General features: G+C 42.8%; 1 protein-coding gene across 2 annotated transcripts in view; it reads right to left on the reverse strand.

Moving 5' to 3' along the window:
• Positions 1 to 14677, reverse strand: part of APOD (apolipoprotein D) — a 71211-nt gene that overhangs the window by 29331 nt on the left and 27203 nt on the right. The window lies entirely within an intron of this gene.

The following is a 14677-nucleotide window of genomic DNA, read 5'->3' on the forward strand; positions in this document are numbered from 1 at the left end:
TTATATCAGGTATAAAGATCAAAGAAAGTCTAATTTAAGTTGAAAACCAACAACATTTGGCTGATCATAAACTTTCCCAGGGTGCTACATCTAGAAGAAATTCAGTACCAAGTACAAGTACCATATTGTTGCTATATCACAGGTATCTCACATATCAATGACACTGTAGCTTAGAAGCAGCATCTACACTTTAAGTTGCTCATGCTGAGATGTAAGATGCTGCCGGCAATATTTATTTTGAAAATATGCAAACAATAGTTCTCTTTTTCATTGCTCCAGTTACCCTTAGTTATAGTACTTAAAAGTACTTTTGTACTGTTTGGTGTGTATGATTACAGAAGTAATTCAAGTTCAAAAAAAGTGGAAAACACAGGAAAATACAAAGAAGAAGAGCATATGAAAGCCAGTAATTCCACCAGCCAGAGAGAACCATGGTTACCATTTGGTATTTCTGATATATAGGGATAGGGTTGTAGAATAGTTATAGAGAGGAGCCATGTATCTTTTGAAACAAAAATGAGATCATATGAGGGGCAGGGAGACAAAAAGGTGAAAGTGATGCTCCAATTGCATCAGAGTTCATGTGTATCTCTTCCGGCAGAGACCTTCCAACAGAGAAGTGGAATATTTGAGCTAAACCTTGAGCCCTCCCAGGGCTAAGTTCTAGGAGTCTGCCTCAGGGTATAGCCTGGTTGTAATTGAATAACTCTGGCCCTGGGGTATCCGTGGCCTGTCAGGTTTCACAGCAGGTCAAGGCCACTTCTAGGATTTACTCTGCTTTGTAGCTTCCCACCTGGACCTGGAGAAAGCTGTGAATAAAATGTTTCTAACTCACTTTTCCTCTCCCCTCTCGTCCCCCTTAGCCAGGATTCTTGGCTCTTAGTAGCCAAGCTTCTCTATAACTGACATATTATTTATGATATTTGCTCCACTGTCACTACAACGATTTTATATTTTGCTCTCTTGAGATATGTTGTAAGAGAAGGAAATATGGTTTTGCCTTTGTTTCACGTCATGCCCATTTATGCTAAATGTATAAAATGGCTCCTCATGCATTTCCCACACCCTGTACCAAAGAAAAATTTTCATTCAGTTGTGTCTTCTAGTGACTCCACACAAGTCCTTTTGACTTTGGGCCAGAACCATTCAATATTCGTTCCACAAAATTTTCTTAAGCACCCACATGGGCTGGGTACCATTCCATGTACTGGGGATTCAGCAATGAATGAAACCTGCAAAAATCCCATCCCTCACAGAGTGCTCATTCTGGTGAGACCAGATGGCCAAATGCCTCTTGCTGCCATGCCAGCTCATTCAATCATTCATTTGTTCAAGCATTCATTCATTCAAGCAGTCCTTCAACGAACAGTGAGTGCCTACTATAGTGGCTTTGTAATGTGTTAACTTGGCTAGGCTACATTACACTTTCCTTTCCTTCATGTTTTTGGGTAGGGTGGGCCACCAGAGGGATTCTCATGTGAGATTTGGAGGGTGGAAGTGAAGCAGCAGTCATTTTGTAGCTCACACATAGGGTCGTGTATCTGCTGGCCCACCTCCTTTGCATGAAGCAGTGACCAGGCCCATATCTGCCCTCACCTCCCCTAGGTCCTCCCTCAGCTTCCCTGACCCCTGGGCAGCTGTGGGCATTTACACCCACGAGGACAGGTGCCTTTGTTTGACCCGTCAGCTCTGTTAGCTCCTATGTACTCTGCTCCACTCTCTAAAGACTCAATCCTGACAAAGCTGGCATTGCTTACCCTCCACTCTACTTCATCCTGCATTTCACTTTTAATTAGCTAAGGAAATTTATTTAAATTTGTTAAACGTATTTAAAATTAATTAGCTAAGTGATATATCACTTATTATGTACAGTCTACTTTATTTATCCATTCAACAAACGTTCTAACAAGATTCTCCTACATGGCAGGCACTCTGCTAGGTGCTGGGGGCACATTGGAGAGCAGAACAGATGTGGTCTCTGCCCTCATGGAGCTTACAGCCCAGCAGGGGAGGACAGACCAAAAATTCAAGTAAACAAACAAACCTTGATTTTAAAAATGAGTGGGGCTATATAAATAGAGAAAGGTGAGCCAGGGTGGACAGGAGCGTAGGACCTATTCCAGATAAGGTAGATGGGGAAGGCCTTTGTATCCAAATGCATTTTTAAATATTAGAAAGTCAAAAGGATATGGACCCATCAAGAAAGCAGTTTTTGTTAGAAGTGTTCATCCATTTGAAAAATACTCCACAGTGGTTAAATTTCTTAAGAAGAAATATGAGTAGAGATGGAAAGCTAGCAGTTTGAGAGACCCAGGTTCAGGAGGAAAGAGACAGTCATACAAGTTCACTGGGAGAACAGGAGATGGTGAGTCATCTTTTTCTTTCCTTTTGATCTGATGCTGAAAGGGAGAAATATATGGAAAGCAAGTCCTTCATTCTAACAGAGACGATTTACTAAGAATGAGTTATTGAGAGTGAGTCCAGGCTGTGTCATCAAAAACCTCTCCATTAAGATAGGAGTCAGGGGAAGGGATGGGACACAAGGTGGACCCTGAGAGAATATGCAGCACATGCTTGCGACAAACAACTGGGGTGTGTGTGTGTGTGTGTATGTGTGTGTGTGATATGCACTTTTTCCTTCACAGAAAATCTTCTAGATTAGTCCATTCTGGGGAAACAAGTGGGGTGATGGCTCTGCATTTCCTTTGACGCTGCCCAGGAACCCAGGATGAAGCCACTCAGACTGGCTGTGAACACTAGGTATTACCTGAGTTGGAAATGCTCCCCAGTTAGAGTCAGTTCCCTGGTCAGGGGTTCCCAGTGATCCTGGAATAAGTCACATCTGTCACCAGAGGGTAAGGGTCATGACTTTAATCCTTTTGTGTTCCCTCAGCGTGCTAAGCAATGTGCTATGCCCCCAGCAGAAGAATCGGTACTTATTGATGCCTTTATACAAAAGCTTCCCACCTGAGCCAAGTCAACTTTTAAAGCTTTTAGGGACTTCCCTGGTGGTGCAGTGGTTAAGAATCCGCCTGCCAATGCAGGGGACACGGGTTAGAGCCCTGGTCCGGGAAGATCTCACATGCCGCGGAGCAACTAAGCCCATGTGCTACAACTATTGAGCCTGCGCTCTAGAGCCCGTGAGCCAAACTACTGAGCCCGCGCGCCACAACTACTGAAGCCCGCGTGCCTAGAGCCTGTGCTCCGCAACAAGAGAAGCCACCGCAATGAGAAGCCTGTGCACCGCAACGAAGAGTAGCCCCTGCTCGCCGCAACTAGAGAAAGGCCGCGCGCAGCAACAAAGACCAAACACAGCCAAAAATAAATAAATAAATAAATTTTAGGGGGGAAAAAAAAAAAAGGCTTTTAAAGGTTTGGGCCTGAAGTGTGGACTCAGGACACAGAGACCCCAGCAGGGAACTAGTGGTCTTCTAATGTTTCTCATGATGTTTCCAGGTCAAGTTACTGGTTTTGGATCCAGAGGAATGATGCTCCTCATGTTTGGAATTCTACAGAGGAGAGGAAGAACTCAAACAAAAAGCTAGGAGAGGAGCCAATGTGATGAGGAAGAGATTAAAGCCCCTTTCTTCTCAAACGAGGACATTGCTTTCAAAACAAGGATGAACACTGTGCTGGGAAATTTCATGTTCTCCTTACTGTTTTGCTCTCAGGGCAATTTTAGTAAATAAAACCCCACTGTTATTCATTGGATTTTCCAGATTTGCTTTAAGCTCCTTTAGCTTGGTGGTGGCAGGCTGATAGATTATAAAGAAAACACAGGAAGAGAAATCCAGGTTAAAATATTTATTTAAAAGTTAGTGCCTTTGAGGTTACCATTTGATTCAGCCTCTGCATATCTTTCCATATACTCTATTATTTCTGAACTCACTTTACTTATATGTCCTCAAAATACCCATGAATATCCACTCCTTCCTAGATGGCATTAAATTTCATTTTAGATTTTAAAAAAGAAAGAAAGTGCCTTGTCCTGGAATCTGACATTTTCTTCATGGGTCAGAATATCCAGAGTTTCTGTGGTTCATCAACACCAGGGAGACTAAGCACCAAACATTTCACAGATTTCTGTTACAAAGATTTTTTACAAACATGGACCAGTGCAAAGGCTCAGTTATCACCTCTAAAGACAATGGTGTTCCTCAGCCTTACTGTCTGGCCCTGATTAGCAAAGACATAAATAGTATAGCCTCTAGTGTGACCTTGTCACAAAATTCACTCACCTTGGCTATTAGTGGCCTTTACCTGACATAAAGCAAATGACCTGTCATTGATCAAGTGAACAAAAGAAATCATAAAAATTCAAGCAAAAGGGGAAAAAATATATGCACATATAAGTTTTAACCCAAGGTCACCCAGCCTAAAGCTCTCAGTCAGAAAATGTGTCACCATCTTTCCTCCCACAAGGCATTACTGGGTGGAAAACACATAAGCATCATCAGTAGAGTCTGCCCTGGGATAGCCGTCTCACAGTTCTGATAGAGGAACAACAGCCTGAGACCCCATCTCCAGCACCAGGCATGCCTGTGACCTGGCTTCCATCTTGCACTCAGAGGCCAAGGCCTGGATTCATCACCCCTCGCTGCAGCAGGAGCTCAAGGAGGTTCTGCTCAAAATTCAATGCTTATTGCTTGAAGCACTTTTAAAGTCCTTTGTTATCCAAAGCCTTTCCCTTGAGCCTTGGAGAGGATTACAAAGTAATGCTTTCTTCCTTCAGCTTATTTCTTAGGAAATTGCCTTCAGACCTGCCAAAGTCACAAAGAGATGCAGGATTTCATTGGTGTCTTCAGACATGGAACATTTGGTCATCCCTCATGATTTTTTTCACTCCTATTTCCTGAAGAGAAAGCAGAAGATCTGGGAAAGAGGGGCTACCTGCCTCTGGTCTCTTGGCTGCCCTGGTAGGAAGAGTCCAAGTGACAGTTCCAGGAATGAGGCTGGGACTGTGAACAGATCCATACCTGTTGCTTACACCTTCTCATTTCACGGTGTGTGGCCCGCTGTCAGGTGAGGGCCACACTCCTTCTGTCCAGGTGCTTTGCCTTCACCTTGTTTTGTTACCACATTTTCCCTTATTTTCTGCCTTTCTTCCATCCATATATCATAAATCCATTCACTATCCATCCATCCACCCACCGATCCATCCATCCATCCATCCATCCATCCATCCATCCATCTATCCTTTTACCCATTCTTCCCAAACTGATGACTTCCTATGTGCCAGGCTTTGTGCTAGACGCTGACTCTGAAGAGGAGTGAGAATGATTCCTGCCCCCAGTCTTGTGGGAGAGGCATATGTAAATATGTTATACATATTTAGCATATGTAAATAACTCTAATATGGTGCAGAGGTTGAGGTATGCATAGGACCAAGGGACTGCCTGCATTCAAAGGAGAAGCATTACCTCCAGCTGTCACCTCCTGAGGTGGACTTTCTGTCAAAATGGCCCCTCTGATCCCACCTCCTGGTGTTCACGCCCTTGTGTGATCCCCTCCCTTTGAGTGTAGGTAGAACTTATGACTTGCTTGATTCTACCATAAGACAAAGGTGACAGGATGTGGGTGACTATGTGTATGTAATTACATTATTCTGTTACATAAAGTTGTAGTGCCCATCTTGCTGGAGTTTCTGTCTCCCTTGCTATAGCTTTGAGGAAGCAAGTGACCGCGTTGGGGAATCCCACATGCCAAGAAACTGCAGAAGGGCTTTAGGAGCTAAGAACAGCCTCTGGCCAACAGCCAACAAGAAACTGAAGCTCTGTGTCATGTAGCCTCAGGAACTGGGCTCTGCCAACAACCTGAGGGAACTTTGGAAGTGGACCCTCCTCAGCAGAGCCTCAGGTGAGACTCAGGCCCAGCTGACACCCTTTTCTTTTTTTAAATTGAAGTATAGTTGATTTACAATGTTGTGTTAATTTCTGCCGTACATCAAAGTGTCTCAGTTATACCAGCTGACACCTTGATTACAGTTTTAAAAGACCCTAAACAGCAGATCCAGATAAGCTTTGCTGGGATTCCTGACGCACAGCAACTGTGAGATAAAACATGTGTGTTGTTTTAAACCCCTAAGTTTGTGGTAGTTTGTTATGCAACACTAGAAAACTATCATACCTCCTGAGGAGCAGCTATCAGAAATGTAAAGTTCTGGGAAGGGGCTGACAGCTGGGGGAATGTCTCCAGCTCCCATGTTCATCCATTCAGCAAATATTTATCGAGCATTTATGATGCACGATGCACTGGTTTAGATACATTAGTAAACAGAAGAAAATCCTTGGGACTTCCCTGGTGGCGCAGTGGTTGGGAATCCGCCTGCCAATGCAGGGGACACGGGTTCGAGCCCTAGTCAGGGAAGATCCCACATGCCGCGGAGCAACTGGGCCCGCGAGCCACAATTACTGAGCCTGCACTCTGGAGCCCGTGAGCCACAACTACTGAGCCCATGTGCCACAACTGCTGAAGCCCGCGTGCCTGGAGCTGGTGCTCTGCAACGAGAGAGGCCACCGCAGTGAGAAGCCCATACACCATGACGAGGAGTGGCCCCAGCTCACTGCCACTAGAGAAGGCCCACGTGCACCAATGAAGACCCAATGCAGCCAGAAATTAATTAATTAATTAATTAATTAAAAAAAAAAAAAAGGAAATCCCTGCTCTCATGGAGCTTATATTCTAGTCAAGGAATAAAAACATTAAATTAATAAATAAATTGTATATAACATGTTATTTGGTGATGAGTACTACAGAAAAGATAGAGGGGCTGGGGATGCCAGGGGGTTGGTTGAAGTTTTTCATAGGGTCATTGGGGTAGGCCTCACTGAAAGGGCAAAAGCTTGGAAGAGGTGAGGAAATATTACACAAGAAACTCCAGGGGGCTTCCCTGGTGGCACAGTGGTTAAGAATCTGCCTGCCAATGCAGGGGACATGGGTTTGAGCCCTGGTCCAGGAAGATCCCACATGACGTGGAGCAACTAAGCCCGTGTGCCACAACTACTTAGCCTGCGCTCTAGAGCCCACGAGCCACAACTACTGAGCCCATGCGCCACAACTATTGAAGCCTGTGCACCTAGAGCCTGTGCTCCGCTACTAGAGGCCACCGCAATGAGAAGCCCGCGCACTGCAACGAAGAGCAGCCCCCGCTTGCCGCAACTAGAGAAAGCCCGCGGGCAGCAATGAAGACCCAACGCAGCCAAAAATAAATAAATAAATAAATAAATAAATCTTAAAAAATAAAAATAAAAAAGAAACTCCAGGCATCCTCCACGTGTACAACTTCAAGCACGGATTCAAGGTCTAATCCTGCCCTGGGGGTTCATGCAGGTCATAACTGCCCTTTTCAACCTCCTTTCCCACCTCTACTCCTCCATGCCCAGGTCCACCCTGCGTCTTCACCTCCCAACCCTCTGCCATTCCCCAAACCCACCTACCAAGAATCGTCACTCCTCATTCTGTTCCCACAACAAAATGCTTCTCCTCCCTGTTCACCTCAGTGGTCACCTCCCCCCGAAGCCTCCCCCGGTGCTCCCACCACCCCCTCAGCACAAAGTGCGCCCCTCCTCCATGTTCCCTCCAGCTTTGCTTGTGACTTATTGTGAGCTTTCTACTTTCCACACTTGTTACAGCTGGTGGCCTTTGTCACTTGGAGAGACCGTGGAATGCAGGGACCTGGACTTGTTATCACTGAGTTTCCAGGCTCTGGCATATTATAGGTGGGATTTGTTGGAAAAAAAAAATTAGTTGGAGATCAGTCCTCTGTGGGTTTTTTTCTCTCTCTTTCCGTCTACCCCTCGCCCGACTCCCTCACTATGTCTTTCTCTGCACACCTCTTTCTGCATTTCTAAGTGTCTTTTTCTGTTTCTCAGTCTGTCTTGGTTTCTCTCTCACACACATGTAGACACATGCACATGGACACTCGCACAATCATTATGCAGAAGTTTCTTTTGAGCATCTTGTTTTCCCACGGCACCAGGGGGACAGGTGGGAAGGAAATGAGAGTGGGAGGGGGTAGGATTGGGGTGGAGGAGGAACCTTTACTTCAAGGAAAAACCTGAAGTATACAACTGGCCACTCTTAAATATAGGTTAAAACAACCACATTATTACCCACACATCCGCCTATGGAGGAAACTCATTCCTCTTATCTTCACATCACCCAGGGTTTCTCAACAGTGGCACTATTGATTTTTTGGATCAGATAATTCTAATATGGAGCATGTCCTGTGGCTTGTAGGATGTTTAGCAGCATCTCTGGCCTCTGACCGCCAGTAGCAGCCCCCAGTCATGACAATCCAAAATACCTCAAGATGTTGCCAGCTGTCCTTCGGGGGCAACCCCTTCCCCCTTCCTCCATTGAGAACTGCTGATGTAGCCCTTTTCTCTGACGGCACTCATGTGCAATCTCTCAGGCAGCCTCCTAAGCATGTCATTTCTACAAGGTGCAATAGAACAGCAACCTGAGCCTGTTCTCATCCTTCCCTAAGCCCTGGGTCTGGCCCTCTGGGATCCAGCACTGACCCTGTGGGGGCCTCTGGTAGCTTACAGGGCACCTTTGTGCTGCCCCTTTTGGGAAGAGCCATCCCCAAGTCAGGACACTCAGCTTGGATTTCAGTCCCCATTCACAAGCTCTACTGGCCCTTTATGTGCAGTGCACCAACTGCACAACTGTATGCTGTGGCCCTGTACAAACATTACCCTTCTGCTACTAAACACTGGGGTGGCTGCCAATGAGTTGTTCTTTTGAAAACAGGACAGCCCTTTTCTTCTTGAATGTATCCATAGCTGAGGTGATGTGCATCAATGGGGGTGAGGTGTAGAGACGCACATTTTTTGCTTCTTAAAGCACCAGATTTTCCTTGCTAAACGTAGTACATCGAGTAGTAAAATGTGGCCACCTGTGCAGGAGATGAGATCAGACTAGAAGGAGGAGGAGACTATACTGTGGGTAGAACTCAGAGAATATCCAGAATGAAAATACAGTCTACAGATGACCAGAGAAAATGATGACCCACACTTGCAAAACAGTTTCTGAGATGATGTGTGACAGGATCCCAGGGACTCTGAAAGGGAAATCTGACTACACTTTTGACCTTACAAGAATCTACCCCTAGAGGGTTTATGTAGCTTGATCCTGACACTGCTTAACTTGTGCAGTCAGCCTGCAGTGGTCTAAGCACTGGCATTTTAGTATAATACCTAAAATGTTGTTTATAATTGTTAAAGTATGTAGAGGAGGTTTCTATCATTTTTTATTTGGCTTGTTACTGAGAGAGTATTTGGACAGAGTATTATTCGTTTTCCAAATTCTCCTTTTGAGCCTACTTCTTCCACAGCATAGGCCTGACCTGCCTCACAGAATTCCACACATGTTCAAGACAGAGCCTTGGACTCTAAAACAGATAATTCATGCAGCCACATCTGTCTTTCCCAGAGAGGAGAAAGACAGAATAATGATGACTTTCCAATGTTATTAGCAAGGAGCAAACATCTTGAGAAAGGAATGGTTTCCCTTCTTGAGTACAGAGCCCCAAATATGATGTCTAAAAAGTCTGGCTGTTGCATTACTTGTTGCAATTAAAAAGAAAACAAACACTGTAGGAGCAAAAGCCCTACTGATGGAGGCTTCCTCCTGAAATTCAGGCACCTGCTTGTTCATGATACCACTCACCATGTAAGCCAATGACTGGGGGAAAGAATTAGTTTGCCTCTGATTACGTCTGATTGCCATCAGTGATGACAATAAACAAGGCAGAAGGACCAAATGATACTTGTGGGAAGCTCAAAAAAGGGCCTGGGAAACATTTTCAATTGAGGATACACAAGAGAAGAAAATCAACTGGGAGTCACATAGATAAAAGGCACACTGACTTAATTCAGTCATCAGAACAGTACAAAGTAAAATAACAAAGCAATATCACTTTTTACCTATTAGACTGGCAGATGTTAGAAAGCTGAATAATGCCAAATGTTGTGGAGCTGTGGGTTAGAGGAAACCTGAGCTGCTGGTGGGAGGGGGCACGTGCAGCTATTCTGGAGAGACTCAGGATTCAGTCAAATCATATTCTGGCCAAAAGCCTAGAAGAAAACTTAGGCCAAAATCTTCGTGAACCTTGGTTAGATAAATTGTTTTAGGACCAAAACGTATGGGCCATAAAAGAGAAATTACCAACTGGACTTCATCAATTTTTAAAAATTTACTCTTCAAAAGACATTGTCAAGCAGGACTGGGGGAAACAGAGACTCCACTCTTGGAGGACACACACAAAGTAGTGTGCACAGTGGGACCCAGGGGAAGGAGCACTGACCCCAGGGGAGACTGAACCAGACCTACCTGCTAGTGTTGGAGGGTCTCCTGCAGAGGCAGGGGGTGGCTGTGGCTCACCATGGGGACAAGGACACTGGCAGCAGAAGTTCTGGGAAGTACTCCTTGGCGTGAGCCCTCCCAGAGTCTGCCATTAGCCCTACCAAAGAGCCCAGGTAGGCTCCAGTGTTGGGTTGCGTCAGGCCAAACAACCAACAGGGAGGGAACCCAGCTGCACCCATCAGCAGTCAAGCTGATTAAAGTTTTATTGAGCTCCGCCCACCTGAGCAACAGTCAGCTCTACCCACCACCAGTCCCTCCCATCAGGAAACCTGCACAAGCCTCTTTGATAGCTTCATCCACCAGAGGGCAGACAGCAGAAGCAAGAAGAACTACAATCCTGCAGCCTGTGGAATAAAAACCACATTCACAGAAAGACAGATAAGATGAAAAGGCAGAGGGCTATGTGCCAGATGAAGGAACAAGAAAAAACCCCAGAAAAACAACTAAATGAAGTGGAGATAGGCAACCTTCCAGAAAAAGAATTCAGAATAATGATAGTGAAGATGATCCAGGACCTCAGAAAAAGAATGGAGGCAAAGATTGAGAAGATGCAAGAAATGTTTAACAAAGAACTAGAAGAATTAAAGAACAAACAAACAGAGATGAACAATACAATAACTGAAATGAAAACTACACTAGAAGGAATCAATAGCAGAATAACTGAGGCAGAAGAACAGATAAGTGACCTGGAAGACAGAATGGTGGAATTCACTACTGCAGAAGAGAATAAAGAAAAAAGAATGAAAAGAAATGAAGACAGCCTAAGAGACCTCTGGGACAACATTAAACGCAACAACATTCGCATTATAGGGGTCCCAGAAGGAGAAGAGAGAGAGAAAGGACCAGAGAAAATATTTGCAGAGATTATAGTCGAAAACTTCCCTAACATGGGAAAGGAACTAGCCACCCAAGTCCAGGAAGCGCAGAGAGTCCCATACAGGATAAACCCAAGGAGAAACACGCTGAGACACATAGTAATCAAATTGGCAAAAATTAAAGACAAAGAAAAATTATTGAAAGCAGCAAGGGAAAAACGACAAATAACATACAAGGGAACTCCCATAAGGTTAACAGCTGATTTCTCAGCAGAAACTCTACAAGCCAGAAGGGAGTGGCATGATATACTTAAAGTGATGAAAGGGAAGAACCTACAACCAAGATCACTCTACCCGGCAAGGATCTCATTCAGATTCGATGGAGAAATCAAAAGCTTTACAGACAAGCAAAAGCTAAGAGAATTCAGCACCACCAAACCAGCTCTACAGCAAATGCTAAAGGAACTTCTCTAAGTGGGAAACACAAGAGAAGAAAAGGACCTACAAAAACAAACCCAAAACAATTAAGAAAATGGTCATAGAAACATACATATCGATAATTACCTTAAACGTGAATGGATTAAATGCTCCAACCAAAAGACACAGGCACGCTGAATGGATACAAAAACAAGACCCATATATATGTTGTCTACAAGAGACCCACTTCAGACCTAGGGACACATACAGACTGAAAGTAAGGGGATGGAAAAAGATATTCCATGCAAATGGAAATCAAAAGAAAGCTGGAGTAGCAATACTCATATCAGATAAAATAGACTTTAAAATAAAGAATGTTACAAGAGACAAGGTAGGACACTACATAACGATCAAGGGATCAATCCAAGAAGAAGATATAACAATTATAAATATATATGCACCCAACATAGGAGCACCTCAATACATAAGGCAACTGCTAACAGCTGTAAAAGAGGAAATCGACAGTAACACAATAATAGTGGGGGACTTTAACACCTCACTTACACCAATGGACAGATCATCCAAAATGAAAATAAATAAGGAAACAGAAGCTTTAAATAGACCAGATAGATTTAATTAATATTTATAGGACATTCCATCCAAAAACAGCAGATTACACTTTCTTCTCAAGTGCGCATGGAACATTCTCCAGGATAGATCACATCTTGGGTCACAAATCAAGCCTCAGTAAATTTAAGAAAACTGAATTCATATCAAGCATCTTTTCTGACCACAATGCTATGAGATTAGAAATGAATTACAGGGGAAAAAATGTAAAAAACACAAATACATGGAGGCTAAACAATATGTTACTAAATAACCAAGAGATCACTGAAGAAAGCAAAGAGGAAATCAAAAAATACCTAGAGACAAATGACAATGAAAACACGACAATCCAAAACCAATGGGATGCAGCAAAAGCAGTTCTAAGAGGGAAGTTTATAGCTATACAAGCCTACCTCAAGAAACAAGAAAAATCTCAAATAAACAATCTAACCTTACACCTAAAGGAACTAGAGAAAGAAGAACAAACAAAACCCAAAGTTAGCAGAAGGAAAGAAATCATAAAGATCAGAGCAGAAATAAATGAAATAGAAACAAAGAAAACAGTAGCAAAGATCAATAAAACTAAAAGCTGGTTCTTTGAGAAGATAAACAAAATTGATAAACCATTAGCAAGACTCATCAAGAAAAAGAGGGAGAGGACTCATATCAATAAAATTAGAAATGAAAAAGGAGAAGTTACCAAGACACCACAGAAATACAAAGCATCCTAAGAGACTACTACCAGCAACTCTATGCCAATAAAATGGACAACCTGGAAGAAATGAACAAACTCTTAGAAAGGTATAACCTTCCAAGACTGAACCAGGAAGAAATAGAAAATATGAACAGACCAATCACAAGTAATGAAATTGAAACTGTGATTAAAAATCTTTCAACAAACAAAAGTCCAGGACCAGATGGCTTCACAGGTGAATTCTATCAAACATTTAGAGAAGAGCTAACACCCATCCTTCTCAAACTCTTCCAAAAAATTGTGGAGGAAGGAACACTCCCAAACTCATTCTATGAGGCCACCATCACCCTGATACCAAAACCAGACAAAGATACTACAAAAAAAGAAAATTACAGACCAATATCACTGATAAATATAGATGCAAAAATCCTCAACAAAATACTAGCAAACAGAATCCAACAACACATTAAAAGGATCATACACCATGATCAAGTGGGATTTATCCCAGGGATGCAAGGATTCTTCAATATATGCAAATCAATCAATGTGATACACCATATTAACAAATTGAAGAATAAAAAGCATATGATCATCTCAATAGATGCAGAAAAATTTTTCAACAAAATTCAACACCTATTTATGATAAAAACTCTCCAGAAAGTGGGCATAGAGGGAACCTACCTCAACATAATAAAGGCCATATACGACAAACCCACAGCAAACATCATTCTCAATGGTCAAAAACTGAAAGCATTTCCTGTAAGATCAGGAACAAGACAAGGATGTCCACTCTCACACTTATTATTCAACATAGTTTTGGAAGTCCTAGCCACGGCAATCAGAGAAGAAAAAGAAATAAAAGGAATACAAATTGGAAAAGAAGAAGTAAAACTGTCACTGTTTGCAGATGACATGATATTATACATAGAGAATCCTAAAGATGCCACCAGAAAACTACTAGAGCTAATCAACGAATTTGGCAAAGTTGCAGGATACAAAATTAATGCACAGAAATCTCTTGCATTCCTATACACTAATGATGAAAAATCTGAAAGAGAAATTAAGGAAACACTCCCATTTACCATTGCAACAAAGAGAAAAAAAATACCTAGGAATAAACCTTCCTAGGGAGACAAAAGACCTGTATGCAGAAAACTATAAGACACTGATGAAAGAAATTAAAGATGATACAAACAGATGGAGAGATATACCATGTTCTTGGATTGGAAGAATCAATATTGTGAAAATGACTATACTACCCAAAGCAATCTACAGATTCAATGCAATCCCTATCAAATTACCAATGGCATTTTTTACAGAACTAGAACAAAAAATCTTAAAATTTGTATGGAGACACAAAAGACCCCGAATAGCCAAAGCAGTCTTGAGGGAAAAAAACGGAGCTGGAGGAATCAGACTCCCTGACTTCAGACTATACTACAAAGCTACAGTAATCAAGACAATATGGTACTGGCACAAAAACAGAAACATAGATCAACGGAACAAGATAGAAAGCCCAGAGGTAAACCCACGCACCTATGGTCAACTAATCTATGACAGAGGAGGCAAGGATATACAATGGAGAAAAGACAGTCTCTTCAACAAGTGGTGCTGGGAAAACTGGACAGCTACATGTAAAAGAATGAAATTAGAACATTCCCTAACACCATACACAAAAATAAACTCAAAATGGATTAGAGACCTAAATGTAAGACAGGACTATAAAACTCTTAGAGGAAAACATAGGAAGAACACTCTTTGACATAAATCACAGCAA

This window comes from Balaenoptera musculus, chromosome 4 (genome assembly GCF_009873245.2).
Source record: "Balaenoptera musculus isolate JJ_BM4_2016_0621 chromosome 4, mBalMus1.pri.v3, whole genome shotgun sequence".
Taxonomy (NCBI): domain Eukaryota; kingdom Metazoa; phylum Chordata; class Mammalia; order Artiodactyla; family Balaenopteridae; genus Balaenoptera; species Balaenoptera musculus.